Below are 16294 nucleotides of genomic sequence, written 5' to 3'. Positions count from 1 at the left end.
CTGAGATTATTTTTGTCTGAATTTAACTTAACTTAATGCTCCATGTTAAAACTGTTCTTTAAAATGTCTTGTAATTTTAGTCATTAGATTTAGTTTTACTCAGAAATATCTTTTCTAAGCAGGCTTCTAAGGAAAATACCAGGTTTAATTTATAAATATATATGATTATACTTAAACAACTTTAAAAGGAAATAAGGATAATACATACATACATACATACATACATTCATACATACATACATACATACATACATACATACATACATACATACATACATACATACATACATACATACATACATACATACATACATACATACATACATACATACATACATACATACATACATACATACATACATACATACATACATACATACATACATACATACATACATACATACATACATACATACATACATACATACATACATACATACATACATACATACATACATACATACATATAATTTATGAACAGTCGTACAAATATAAAACTGGATACCGTGTTGCTTTCAAATAACGTCATTCAAACCCCCCCCCCCCCTTCCTCTATTAGACACCTGTATTCTTGATAAAGTCTGTTTTTCTATTTTCTATTTGCTTGACTGGGAAAGTGGGGTGGATCTAAACACATGATTGTTTTTAAATGGCGCTAAACAAGAAATTACAGCCCTTCACAATTTTAACAATAAATGTTCACTAGCAATCTCTGCCAGCGGATGAATGAAGAATTGATGTTACGATCCGCAGCTGCTTATTCTTTTAACGTTACTAAAGAAGTTGAATAAGATGACATCAAAAAAAAAACTATAAATAAAACTTTGGACCTCTCTGCGGGAACGAGGACAACTGTAAACTTGGTAGGGATATTGCGCACACCATATCCATCATGGTAAAACTGTTTGGTCGATTTGCTAACCAAATAAGTTTAGTGCTGGTAAACTTTATTCCAGTGTTAAGTTCTAATTGCTTATTTTGCTCTATGTGGCATTTTTGCACTATCAAACCAAAAGACAATTCCACAATTTAAATTCAAAAGAGCTTAAATGTCCGTTTTTCAACTTCTTGTTGTATTTTTTATTTATATTCATTGAGAATATATCTCTGCTTTCTTTAGTGGCGAATTTTCAGCCCTCTTTCTGAATAGAATTCTTAATAAAATGCGCATTTTTTCGACTTGGATAAAAAAAATATAATTTTACCGACGGGGTGGCAGCAAGAAAAAATAAGAGAATTAATAATCGAATTTATTTTTTCAAATCAATGTGAGCTTTTAGAATTTATTAATACAGTACTTATGAATATTTAATACTTTTAATTATTTGTTTTACATTTGATAGGAGAGTAATTGGTAATTGTAAACATCCAAGGTTGTTCATACTTTTTAAGTATGAACAATCTTGGATGTTTACAATTAAAAAATTATGATAAAATTATGGTAAGAGAAAAGTAATTTTAGACCAGACATAAATTACTGATATACTTACTCGTTAATTGCAATAATATCCAAAACTTTACACCTTGTTCTGGGAGTTTTTACAAAAGAAAATTTAGCAAGCAAGTTGCATAACAATACCAAAAAAGTTTTCTCCTGGTTTTGTTTAACTTTTTGTTTGCTAGAAAGAAGAGAAAACCAATTGTTAATTTTTTAATATAATTTTGCTGTTTATATAGTTTTACAGTTTTCAACTATAAATATGACAGCTAAAATTACATTTTTTATGGTTTTTATTCTTAAATTATAACTGTTTTAACAATAAAAAGCGGTAAAAAAGTTTTGGCATAAAAAATGTGGTTTGTCCCACTGTGCAATAGTGAAATATCAGGCGCTGGATAATATATATTATTTATATGTAAGAGCGGGTCAAACTTTTTATAAAAAAGCAGCATATTGTGTAGGGTTCTTATATATGTATATAGCATGTAAGCAATTTTCAGGTTTGTGCTAGCCTCTATATATTTTAGCTTTTTTAACCAGAATAGTACTAATGCTATAATGTAAAAAAAATCTACTACAAAAAACTATGATTGTTTACATTTTTGTATAAATGTCTCATTTCCATTGTGCTTTACAATCAAACTAGACAATTTTTCCCTAGGCTTTAATAAGTTTATTTCAAATTTATGAGGCTTTTCGTATCCATATCTATTTTCTGATGCCTTTGTGACTATTCCAATAATTATTTCCGTATTCTGACTCTGAAAACGATATTTTGGAATACTCAATAGACTGTCATTGGCTTTCAAAATATCTTCATTTAACTAGTTATTCAGTAAAGCCGGTGAATTGACTCCCTCGTGGATTGATCTCAATTTACCAATTCGCAGTAATCTTTGGCTCTAAGACTTCGTGTTGTAGGAAATTTAAAATATTTATTCCGTTTGTTAGTATTTCTGGATTTGAGTATCTTTTTGAATGGCTGAAATTCTGACTTGTTTACTCTTGTCCTATATCATCACCAATAATTTATTACAAGTTGCAAAATTAAGAGTTTTGTTTCAAAACTTACTCCATTACCTCCTTACACTTTATATGAACATCTGAATTTCTAATTAATCGAGCAAGATATCAGAATTTTTGAGCGCTATTGATTGGCAAATAATTTAATTTGATTTGAAACCATCCTGGTCCATAGAATTGCATAATTATTGTAACTAATTCACTAATTTCTTTCACAAGCTTTACTGTTGAAATGTATGGACGTGGAGTACGGTTTGCGCTTGTTAGCCACCGAGCATTATAAATGTGTCCGGGACAATTTTTAGAGATTTAATTTGAGACCTCTTCCAATTGAATAAATACTGTAAAGATACTTTTGATCTGAGCTTAATTCACCAAAGATGTTATTAGGAATTAAATGAAAGGCTCCTTTGATTTTTTTTAAAAGAACTGCTGTTAAATTAGTTAAGTCTCCTGTTATTATTTTTTTTTTACCTAATTCTTCTTTAAATAAAGTAGAGCCAAAAGTTTTTCTTTCAGACAATTTTTTCCATCAGAACCAATCTAATTTCAAATTTTTACATTTAATCCCAATCAATTTCTTTGTTCAATGCGAAGTCTTTCTTTTTCTACTTTTTTCTTATCAAGCATATTAAATTCTCTTTGGTACACCAATGTCTTTTAAAGAATTGACAATAGCAGCAGTTGCTCAGCAACTGGCACGATCAGTGGCTGCAATTGCTCTGCAGCCGGTAACAATTTTCTGTAAATTTCAGTTCTTTGTAAAAAATCCAATTTTGATTGCATTTTGAAGACATTTACCGGGTTCATTTAGTTTGTCGTATCGTTTCTTTAATTTGTAATTTTCCACTGATTTATACAACATGTCATCGGTGACGCATGTTTTTCTACACATTTGTATGTTAACTGCTATTGGTTAAAAGTCAATTTTTTTTTTTAAATTCTTTTTTTTTTTTTTTTATAGTAGATAACCTGGTACGATTAAGTAGTTCAAGTTTATTTTTGCGTTGCTTCTGCCCAACAAAACACCTCCCACTCTTCCATTGGTACAAATTGTTCTATTCCTAAATAAAATGTGGGACAGTGACGTAATGTTGACATGATATCCGATATTTAAACCTGTTTATTTAAATTTTAAACTTTCAGAAATTAAAATTACTGAAGTTAGACAATATTGTTTTTAGAAACTTTTTTCAAAAAAAAAAAAAAGTTTTAATAAAAAAAAAAAAGATTAGTAAAACTTGTGTGTGGTTCAACCTCAAGGGGGGGAGTGTAAAAAATTTTTTTTTTTTGGTTACATATTTTATTATGCCAATTTGTTATCATCACACCGTGCTGCTTATCAAAATTTTTTAAAAAGTATGATTATGACCCGCTCTAATATATATGTATAAATATTCACATATGCATATAATGCAATCGATGTTACATATTAACTAGATGTCTAACTTCACAAAAATTCCGTAAGAAAAAGTGAAGCAAGTTTTTAAAGTTTTTAATGCCGATTGTCGTTTTATTTAAACTGACAATAATACATTTTTGCTTTGCTTTGATTTATTATTTCATCCTTTCAGGCTGGCAAAACAGACCTGGGCTGGCAAATAATTTGCTTCATTGCAGAAGCGCGAGTTAGATATCTAGTCAATATGTATCATTGAACACAATACAATGAAGTATAATATAATAAAAAATAAGATAATGTAATATATTGTAGTATACTATATTTTGTAATATTACGAATTTTTGAACGAAAGGTTATTAGAAAAGTACATGACATTCTTGTTTATGTGGTAAAAGAATCAAAAAAAATAATTATTGGAAAAAAATTTAAGGTGACGCGGTTGGAATTGATAAAATCTTAAAAGATCAAACCGTAGAAAAGATTATACGCTCTATACCTAGGCCCGAGGGGAAATATTTCTAGCAGTTTCAATGAAACATAAGCCAATGAAATTTTCAATGAAACAAAAGCATTTGTTCTCCTCCTTTATTCAAAAAAGCGAAACCGTTTTTATTTAAAAATTTTTAGATTACATAAGTAAATCAAGTTTACAATAATTAATAAACTATGTATTTTGACCAAAGCAAAATTTAGTTATTAATATTTTAAACAAGACTTAAAAATTTTTACTCGTAATAAGATTTGAAAAATTCATTTTTTTGGCAAGTTAGTCTTTCAATACCAATATATAATTGTTTTGTTTTTTTTTCCATTAGATTGCATCATATAAAATTCAAATGGATTAAACCTGAATTTTGATTTGATTGATTCTGATTGATCAAAATTTCAAAAATGGTTTTTACTATTTTCATGCTCATGAACTCTACTATATAAATGAGTAGGGTCAACATCAAATGGTCCAAATATAAACTTACTTTCGTCATCAAAAAATACCAAACAAATTGTACAATAAAAAGAATTGTTAATTTTATTGAAAGAAAATTAGTTTTATACATCTGGTCGGCAAAAAAGGTTGTTAGGTATTTTAATATTGGAAGATTTTCATCATTTAAAACGTGATATTAAAAGAAAAAGTAAGGAACTGATTGACTTTGCGTTTATTAAACATATTATAAGTACAACTTTCAGCTTCTACATTAAATGAGGGTCGAGTTTTTTGAAGACTATCAGTTGAGGTTACCATTAGAATTCTATCATTTTTTTGATTTGATTTTGATTTGATCATTTTCATTTTCAGGCATTAAAAAAATTTGAAATTCTGTTACTGATGTACGTGTATTTATAGAAGGGGAATTCTGTGTTACCCATTACCAGTCCACCTTCATTAGCACTAAATTTTATTTTTATGAGTTTTAAGATAAAAACATTCATAATGTTACCGAATTTTTCAGCTTCTTTTGATAACATTCTTTTCTTTTCTTTTCCTCTTCTAAACATTCTTTAGGTATTCTCCTTTCCAACCATTTTTCTCGTTTACTTTTTTTTTTTTTTTTTTTTTCATAAATTTAAAAAATGGTATAATTATTTTTTTTTTATCTCCTGATTAAGAATTTTATATACTTCAACTATCACTTATAAATTGGTATAAAACTTAGATGTAAAACGGAAATCAAAAGAATGGCATACATCTTTTTCCCTATTAAATAAAGATAAGTTAAAGATTGTATCTGTTGGTGCAACTTACCAATAAATACAATCTTTAAGTTATCGATATTTAATAGGGAAAAAGATTTTCCTAAAATACCATTATCTTTCTCGGATTTAACCTATTGATCACATTCAAAATAACATTTGTTTTCAGTTAAGTAACTTAGCTGTTAAATAAAAATTAAATCCAGCTGCAGTTTCAAAAGTCTTTTGAAGGTTTGAACCGTATGAAAGTTATCAAAGGAGTTTAATTAAGAATAAAATAGTTTTATGGTTGCAATTGATAAACGATTGCAATAGCTAGCTAATATTATTTATGTAACATATTTTTTTTACCTTGATAGAAGCGCTGAGTATTGCTCTAAAAAGAGCCTTAAAAAGAGCTTAAGAAGCCCTTTAATTTCAAAAGAAATTTGCGATGATAGAAAACTAATCGAATTTCAGCTTCTTGCTAGAGAAAAGAATTACGAAGTTTTTACGAACATAACAATTAAAGATTAAAATTACGTGCATTCGTAAAATTAAACGAACACAATAGCTTTATCAGTTAAATTTTAAAGTGAGGGTCAGTCTCCACTCATCCGTTTAGCTACGAGAAAGGGATGAGAAAATTAATTACGTGAGCATCCCCAGTTTGTAAATAAATTTTGAAAATTAATCACTGCGCATGCTAAACTGACCCTTAAAATTCCGAAAACTGACCCTCAAAATTCCGAAAAGTAATTTACTCAATTAGTATTTTCGAGTAATTTGCTCGAAAGGTGCGTTGTAACTGACGTTAATTAATCATTTACTCGAAAATTTCCGTTAAAAATTAAGAGAACCATCAATTTATTACGATCCTTTCCCATTAAATTGACATAAAATTTCGTAACTGACGTTTCTTACGAAAACTTATTATGGAAAATTTTTCTACTATCCCATTCTTTACCAACGTACTATTAAAGAATACTATATACATATATTAGAACAGTTTGTTTTTTATGGAGATGGTCATAAAATGTTTAGATTTTTCACATAATTTAAAGTCCAAAGAACTTTAAATTATGTGAAAAATCTTAAACTAGTTTGTACAAGATTCTTCGAACAGCAAACACACTTGTCATTTCACTATCTTGACATAATTCTTGTCGTATCGCATCAGTTGTTTCCTGGCTGGAGTCTTAACATACTCCTCTGTTGCAGAAAACTGAGACCGATACGTGCTTTGAGTAGCAATTGCTCCTTTGCTAGAGCCTTCATCATCTATCTCTTCGGAAGGGAATGGGTTTCATTGGAACGGAACTTCTTTCATTCTCTCGTGTGCTCGTGCTGAAGATGGTATCTGATGCTTGAAGTTATACCTTTTTTTATTCTAAGGGTGATCTGCTTACCCTTTAGACTCACATACCTTGCGCTTGGCCTTGACCTTACCACCCCGGTTGACCTTACCAAACCATATAGCGAGAGTTTGGTAAGATCTTGACATTTTGATGACACCAGGACTGTAGAAATTTAGTTGAGAAAAATGTAGTTAAATTTCGAAATTGACGAATATTTACGTTTACGAATCGTAAATAACGATAAAAGTACATAAAAAATAAAATAATAATATTTTATAATCAATATCTCAATAAATTCAATAAATTCAGTAAATTCAACAATTAATTTAATAAAAAACCTTTAAAAAAATGACTAAATAACTCTTTAAGGAATTACATGAACTGATCTAGGTAGAACACAGTTTTGTAAACAAAGAATATTATATAAAAAACACCATTTCTAAAAAGACCCATATCGCGTATTCACGAATTTAATGCAAATTATTAAAGGAAGTTTCTTAACTGATGTAAAAAACATATTATTACGATTAAACCTTACAACTAATTCCGTTAATTAGAGTATGAATGTAAGCTATAAATAAAATAATGACGTCTTTTACGAAAAATGTAATTAATTTAATCGATTTTCGAAAAATTAAAATTTTCTTCGTTCGCGATAAAACTGACGCAACTTCATCTTGTTGCAATCATAAGTTTCTTCTTGCTAAATTAACAAAAAAAATCCTGCAGCAGCAGTGTCACGATTAAAAATAATAAAAAGAGATTCTTAGCTACTGCTTTCAATAATTATGATAATTATAACGATAAAACGTAGAAGTGATGTAAATATAGCAGATATCGAATACTATATATAACTTTATTCTTTTTTTGAATGCAAGATTGTTCCCTTGATAATTCAATTGAGTTTAGATCTTGAGTTTTTATCTTCTAAACGGCCTATCTTTCTTATACAAAGACTTATATTGTAACATATTACAAATTAATATTTTTATGAAATAATATTAATGTATAGTATCAATTTATATATATATAATTAATGTTTAAATAATATTAATGTATGTATTAATATATTTCATATACTGCAGATAAAATAATAAAATTAAAAGAAAATTTTAAAGAAGGCTGAGAAATATTTTAGAGACATCTCATGAACGGCTTTGTAATTTTAATTAGTCAACCTAGACGGTACTTACACGTCATTACACGTTACATGTAGGTTCAGCAAAATTCATTCTAAAGTTTAATCTCAGGACACATATTATTGTTCCATTATTGTTATCTTTTTTAAACTATTATTATTACTAATTATGATTTTTAATATTTTCTCAGATATTCGATTGCTAATATTTGTTTGAATATCTTGAAATTCCATTTTAAAAAAATCCAGCATCAATGCTTTGCTCGCAACTTATTGTATGCAAAGCGTTGATGCTGGATTTTTTTTAAAAAAGGAATTTCTTTTTTTTGAGAAGCTTATTATTGTTCATCTAAGATAAAATCTAATCGCAAATAGATCTTTATGAAAATATGTAGAATACAATAAATCTGAATGAAAAACTGTCTGAATTTGAAATATTTTTAGCAACAAAAGAAACATCTCGAAAGACTGCAGTTCAGCGAAAATTTAAATTGAAGCGATTCATAGATTAGCTGATCTCTAACGTTTCACTGATGATGTGATATGTTGTTATTGTAATAAAACTGGATGTTTTTTTTTTTTTTTAAAAAAAAAAAAAAAAAAAAAAAACGCCGTCCCCGATGGTATTATATTATTAAAAAAGAAAAAATCAATTGACGAAAACGAAGAATTAAGCATAAAGAAAAGGAAAAAAGAGAAATCCAAAAGATCCTCGAAAAATGAACTCAAAAATGATATTCACAAAGCTAATGAAAATACTTCGCGTAAGAAAGTCACTGAAGAATAAGTCTCCGATGACACTGAAGTTTAAAGATCAGGAAATGTCTTCTGGTCAACTACGTGGCAACGCAATCGAATCTGATGTTTCTACAAAAGAACGTAACTTAACCATGATTTTTTACGCCATCCAAAACAACGACACAGAACTCTTAAAAAATATTTTAATGCGTTTCAATCATATAAACGAATTGAATGAAGACGGGATTAGCGCTATTCACTTTGCTTCGATAGTCGGAAGGACTTCTTGCGTAAAAATGCTCGTAGAATACGGCGCTAACGTACACAATATAGATGAGAGAGGAAGGACTGCGATTCAGTACGCAATCACGATGAACAAGGTTGACACAATTGCATATTTAAAGTCTGTCAATATTTAGTGAAATGCCAAAAGAATTTCTGCAATTGAAATAGCATGCACATATCCAACAGATATTTGGAATAAATAACCAATATTGTGTTTAAAAGCAATCTACAAGACCGAAATGAGCAAGACCGAAATCAGCGAGGCAGAAAATAAAATATCAAAATTCAAACGATAAGAATTTTTTTAAATGTTAACAAAATTATATTATAGATATTTATGTAAATACATATATTTTTATTTTAATAGATAATAAATATGAATGAATATTAATGAAATTTATATTTAACATCAACAGCTACACCTTTATGAACCTGTATACTGCTGAGAATGAATTAATAAAATTTAATTTTCTAAAGAAAATTTCGACTTATTCGTACCAGGTGAGACTTGATTAATTCAGTCCTAAATCAATGTTAACTTTTTCGGTCAGATACTAAAAATTTTTTTTTGGTAAAAGTTTTTTGGAATTTTAAAAAATTATCCTTGTTTAAAAAAGTTACTCTAACTCTCATACTAATCCGCTAACTTAACCCAACCATTTCTCCGGACCTAACCCCATATCTAACGTGAAATCCCAAACCTCTACTTTAACACTACAAGAGATTTTTTCTGGGCATTTCCTGAATCCTTTTTTTCACTGGAAAATAGAAATACGGTATACATTAATTTGAAATGAACTTTTATTTATGGTCTGTTACAAAAAAAAGTCTGGCGCAAACGTAAAATAGCGTCAGCTTTTCTTTCTTACTAACTTTCGTAATATTTCTGATTTTGTGACAACACTTCCTGTATAACATCTCATTCTTCCCACTAACTTCCCTCTAACTTCTCGCGCTTTGAAAAAATCGTTTTTTGTGTTTTAAACAATAACAAAATACGATTTTTTTTTCTTTTATATTTTTGCACGAATGAAGCCTAAAAATTAAGATGTTCCCAGTACCTTAAGTTTCATAATGTCTCGACCAAATTTAATTATGTCATTAAAATTTTAATGAATAGTTTTTTTTAGTTTAGATGTTTTGAAAGTAATTAAATGGCGTCTTGTGTTTTTTAATTATACAATTTTAACACTAGGTATCATTTTTGAAAAAATCTATTTTTGTAAAGAAATGTAAAAAGGAGTGATTGTTGCTTAGTATCACAAGATTAAAAGACAACTTGAGATTAGATTTTTCGAAAATTAACTGTGTGCCCACTCTGAGGAAACAATGTTAACAATTCAATCTTATCTATTGAACGGAACTCGTCTGCTCTATTCCGCTTTGACGTCTTTTTACATCGAGTTGATTCGAAGCAACCCACACACTCCTAATTTGGTTTTAGAATATCTGTTTTATTTATTTAACAAACTTTTGTAATTTCTATTTTAAGATAGTATCATCCTAAATAAAACAAAAAAATAACTGATTAAGTCCGCGTAAAAATATTTAATTCATGTAATGACATAATTGTAATCCATATTTATATTCGGTTTCACAACTTTGTAAAAAAACACTTTTCACCGAACCGAACATCTTTTTACAGGCGGATTTAAATAATTGAAGATTGAAGATCTAAGTGCCAAAAATACTTAAATATTTTTTTTTTTTTTTTTTTTAATGAAAATAAATAGTGATTCATTTTGTTTTTTGTTTTTTTTTACGCATGGATTATATATGAACTCAAATATGAAAAGAAATGCCTAATTGCACTTTAAAACATTAACTATACTAAACAAAGCCTAGAAAAGAAGATTAGCATCATTAAGATTTTTTATTTTATCAAAACAGCTAAAGTAAAAACAAAAAAAGGCTAAGTAAAAAAATATTCTTATTTCAAAATGCAATTATCTTTTTTCAGTAATACATCTTTAGTTACATATTACCAGATTGACCTACATTCAATACAATACGACAGTATTGACTACCATGCCAAGGTTACCAAAGAAGGGTAACCAGAAAAGATTTACATAAATTTAATATTGACACACACACAAAAAAAAAACAACAATGTTTAAATGACTTCTAGTTAAATAACAAAAAATTACTAAGATAATTTTATAGGTTTGCGCTTTTAAATTTTAACAATAGACATGTTATATTAAGTATAATATTGATGTTATGTAGTATATATGTTAGTATATGTTATGGTAAAGTTAACATAATGCTAATTATAAGATTATACATTGTTATACATCATATATTCATTAGAAAAACTGGTTTCAATAAACTAATTACAAACAACATGATGATCAAACCCTCATAGTTAAAGTCCCCTGCTTGTAAAAAGGCATTAGTGGACTTGGTCAGTGGTGAGTTCTGCCTGTTAATATCCGTCCCAGCAAACACACAACGTTGAAACAACGTTGAAATAACGTTGATCGACGTTGATCAACGTTATTTCAACGTTGTTTCAACGTGCGCTTGCTGGGGTAACTGATATCAGTAACTTAAGAGGAGCATAGTTTGAGAGATTTCTATAATCCAATTATCTACTATTGAATGTTCTGAGCAGATTTTCCAATTTCAAGCATGAATATTTTATATTTTTCTATTATTTACCTTTGATATTGATAAGTTCTGAACAAAAATAATTTAATCTTATTCCTATTTGTGTGTTTATTAATCCTGATTAATATTTAATTGAAGTAGAAAAAATGTCGTAGAACCTTTTTAAATTTTATTTATAAATATGAAAAAAAAAAAGTCCACCTGAAAAAAAATTGGTAATAAGTGGTAAAAGTAGTGGTACGATTTATTTATTAGCGATTTTAAATATATATATATATATATATATATATATATATATATATATATATATATATATATATATACCTAGAAAATAACGTACAGCAGTTTCCATTCTGAAGACAATTTTTAGGACATTTTTCATGAATACATATTGCGTCATAGTCATTTATTCACTTTAGAATTAAGAAATACAGCTCGATAAGAATTGCAATGGCGAAATAGTGGCTTTGTATTGCGTAAATAGCGACGAATAAGTTTAATCTTTTAAACGGAGGTGTTCCAACAAATTTCGGACCGGTGCTTTAGGTGCAAAGTGGTTTAGAAACGGAAAGTGACGATAGTGTTGAGTGTTGTTTAGGAATTCTATCTTTTGAGAAAAGAAATTTGATAATTATCTGTGCACCCCATGTGCGGAAAAAGGTCAGCACAAAAATTATTGTAATGATGGAGAACCTGTGGACTGATCACGTTCAATTATTACTTTTTAGTCAACTTTAAAAAAAGCTAAGTGAAGAGGGGAGGAACACCCGTCCTATTTCACCGCCCTGTTCCACCACCGATGAATGTTAAAATATTTGTTACTATTATTATTATTATTATTATTATTATTATTATTATTATTATTATTATTATTATTATTATTATTATTATTATTATTATTATTATTATTATTATTATTATTATTATTACTATTATTATTATTTTTATTATTATTATTACTACTATTATTATTATTATTATTATTATTATTATTATTATTATTATTATTATTATTATTATTATTATTATTATTATTATTATTATTATTATTACTATTATTATTATTATTATTATTATTATTATTATTATTATTATTATTATTATTATTATTATTATTATTATTATTATTATTATTATTATCATTATTATTATTATTATCATTATTATTATTATTAGGGGAAAGGTGCCTATGATGGCATAGCGCCTATGATGGCATACTGGTTATATTTCCATAAATATTGGTTTTGGTGTATAAGTGATTAGACCAACACGTGTATATTAGTAATTCATTACTTCTGGTGAAAATTCGTCCTTCTGTCGTAAATAATGCTTTTGTAATCAACAAACATAAATTTTCGCATGCGGTGTTGTAGTTTTAATGCTCTCATATATTTAGGATTACGATTTTATTATACATCATACAGAAGTGAAATTTTCATGCATTTCATCTGCAGGATTTGTACATTTATTAGAATACTTATTTTAATGCTATGTGTAGAATAAGGTAGACACAGCTTGTTTTAATAAATATGGTGACTCTATCCTATGATGGCATACCGAGGAGTTACCATCATAGGAAAGTCTTCAAAATGAGTTGAAAAAAATGCCTGAAATTAATTTTAATGCGCATAAAAAGGTGATCAGGCTAAGAACAAAAATCAAATACAAGAGTTTGAGAAACCTACACATTTGGAAATGAGATCTCCCCCATCAGAAGTTTCCATATGCATTGGATCTTCTGTTTCAACGAAAGGATAAGATCTAGTATACAAAAGTTTTGTCCGGTGCCTTTAGCACCCTCTAAAATTGAATTGAAAACGTGGAAAAAGTGGACCTCTGAATACCACACCGGATATCCAAGAATTAAAAGATAAGGCAAAAAAAAAAGATAACAAAGAAAAATGAAAAATTTGTTAGAAAAACAAAAAGAAAGACAACTGTTGAAGAAAAATACTGCAGTGAGGAGATTAAAAGAAGTAATAATAAAATGGATTTCGAACCTGATGCAGCATTTTTGTACTGTTATGAACTTTATTCGCTGTCTTGCTCTAAAGAACCATGGATTTGTTGTCAAAAATGCAGATTTTGGTGTCATTGTTTATACGTAGGCATAAAGAGGAGTAAAAAAAAATTTATATGTGAACTATGCTTATAGACCAAATATTTATTTTCAATTTTTTTTTTGATAAGTTGTGTTTCCATTAATAAAAAACCAAAAAAAATTCTTGTTTGTCTGATTTCTTTAAAGTGTGCCATCATAGGAGCAGTTAGTTGCCTATAATGGCATACTTGTATTATTTTTTTTAATGGTATAAACTTATAAAAAAGCAAAATAGTAAAAATTCTGAGGTTCATTATTATTCTGCATGCTAGAGGGAATACACCCATGTCAAAAATTATTTTTTAAGTTTTCAGGTAATGACTCAGAGAAACGTTAAAGTTAAGTATGCCATCATAGGCACCTTTCCCCTATTATTATTATTATTATTATTATTATTATTATTATTATTATTATTATTATTATTATTATTATTACTATTATTATTATTATTATTATTATTATTATTATTATTATTATTATTATTATTATTTTTATTATTATTATTATTATTATTATTATTATTATTATTATTATTATTATTATTATTATTATTATTATTATTATTATTATTATTATTATTATTATTATTATTATTATTATTATTATTATTATTATTATTATTATTATTATTGCTGGTCCATTTAGTAAAATACTGCTTTGTACTAATTGTTTAGTCTCCTGTATTGAAAGGACCATTTTAGATTTCAAGTTCACATTTAGTTAAGTTTTACATGTTCAACTCTTTGTTCAACTCTCTGTTCAACTTGTGGGTCTGTAATCCCGGACCATATTTACGATGCAGAAATTTCGGGATTACATTTACCTGGTCCAGGGATTTGTAAATAAACCAGTTCTTGAAAGAATATTAGCACATTAATTTAGTAAGATTTTAAGAAAATTGATAAAATGACACATTTAAATTAGATTTGTAAAAATTGTTTATTAAATAATTAAGAGTTCATTGTTTTTATATTGATATGTAATTATTTCTTTTTCTTTTAAAAAAAAAAAGTTTTAAGAAAATAGAGCACATTCAAAGTTAGTTTCTTGTTTTAGTTGTAAAAAAAAGTGCTGCTAAAACAAAAAACTAACTCTGGATGTGCTCTATAGCTCTACATGCAAAATCCCTAGTGTTCCTTCAAAGAATGGCATTTTTTTTTGAATTTTTGTCGACAGCGTCTCACATCGAATTGGTATCCTTAGCAATTTTGTTTTTTTTTGTATCATTATTGAACTCGCCTGAAAAACTTCTCCACTTTAAAAAGGTAATAAGGAGGAGAAAATATATATTCAGATGAAGACTCAGATACAATTTCAAGAGGTGCCTCATTTGAAATAGAAAGTTCAACTTCTGACTCATAAACTATTTGTGATATAGCTGAATTTGAAGAGTCTAGTCGGTTGAGCATCAACATTTTATTGAAGAAGGAATTGTTACGAGCTCCACTTTAGATTCTGACTCACCATTGGTTCTACCATCATGCAAATACTGAAGAATCCCATTCAAATTTGTTCTCCTTTTTGACTGAAGATCTGAATGTAATTTTTGACTGAAAAAGTGATGAACTTGACAGGTTGATGAATCATCGTGTGTAAATCTTCTCCGGTCATTGTTTTTAACTTTTTTTTTTTTTTCTCTTTATCGTTTATTCAAATGGCAGGTTGAATAAGTCTCTGTGTCTTTTCATAGTTGTTGTTTTTACATAATTCTTTTTGCTTTATCATTTATTTATATGAAGGGTTGACGAGTCATCTTGTGTCAAATAACACAACACCGAAACCCGCTAACAATATTTTCTTTTGAAAAAAACTTTTCCCTAACTTTATCAACAACAAATGCGATTAAAATTTGTTTTAGTAAGACTGGAACGAGTCTTCCTCAGCCTATTAAAAATTATCTCTCCCCGGTATCAAAGGCCTAAAAACAATAACATCCGCTAAGCAGAAGATGGTCAGTTGTATGAGATAGTCTCTTGTTTCGCCATTCTTATGAATTTTCCGTCTTTTTGCAAAATTCACATGAAGATTTCACATGAATTCTATGAAATTCATACAACCATGAAACCATACTCAAGAAAAAAATTACTTCCACCTTTATTCAAATTCGGGAAATAGATTTGCCAAAAAAGGGAGGGAGAGTTAGTTAAAAAGAAAATTTATATGGATGGCTCTCCTTCTTTAATCGAGTTATTATTATGGGGATGTTACCGAATATATTTGCGAAATTATTAGTAAGCTATGTAATTTTTAAAGTTAACAAATGTAGTTTTAAATATATAACTGCAATAGTTTAGGGAATTGCATTCAAAATATTTTTGTTGACTGTTAATTAGAACTTATTTTAGTCTAAAAGTCATTTATCTGTAAACCTATATGAAAACTTCGATATCGTGTATGTTTAGAAAAATTTATCATATATTATTACATGTAAAAACATATTATCTATTTCTTCTTAGTTATTCATTATGCCTTACCTGCCTCGAGTTTAAATCTTAAATCGTTAAAAAATTTCTTTCTTAAAATCTGT

Source organism: Hydra viridissima, unplaced genomic scaffold (genome assembly GCF_058129835.1).
Source record: "Hydra viridissima isolate aposymbiotic clone 2 unplaced genomic scaffold, HvirCarnegie_v1 scaffold_4, whole genome shotgun sequence".
NCBI classification, from domain to species: Eukaryota; Metazoa; Cnidaria; class Hydrozoa; order Anthoathecata; family Hydridae; genus Hydra; species Hydra viridissima.
The sequence above is the reverse complement of the archived record's forward strand: the minus strand, read 5'-3'. Positions refer to the sequence as shown.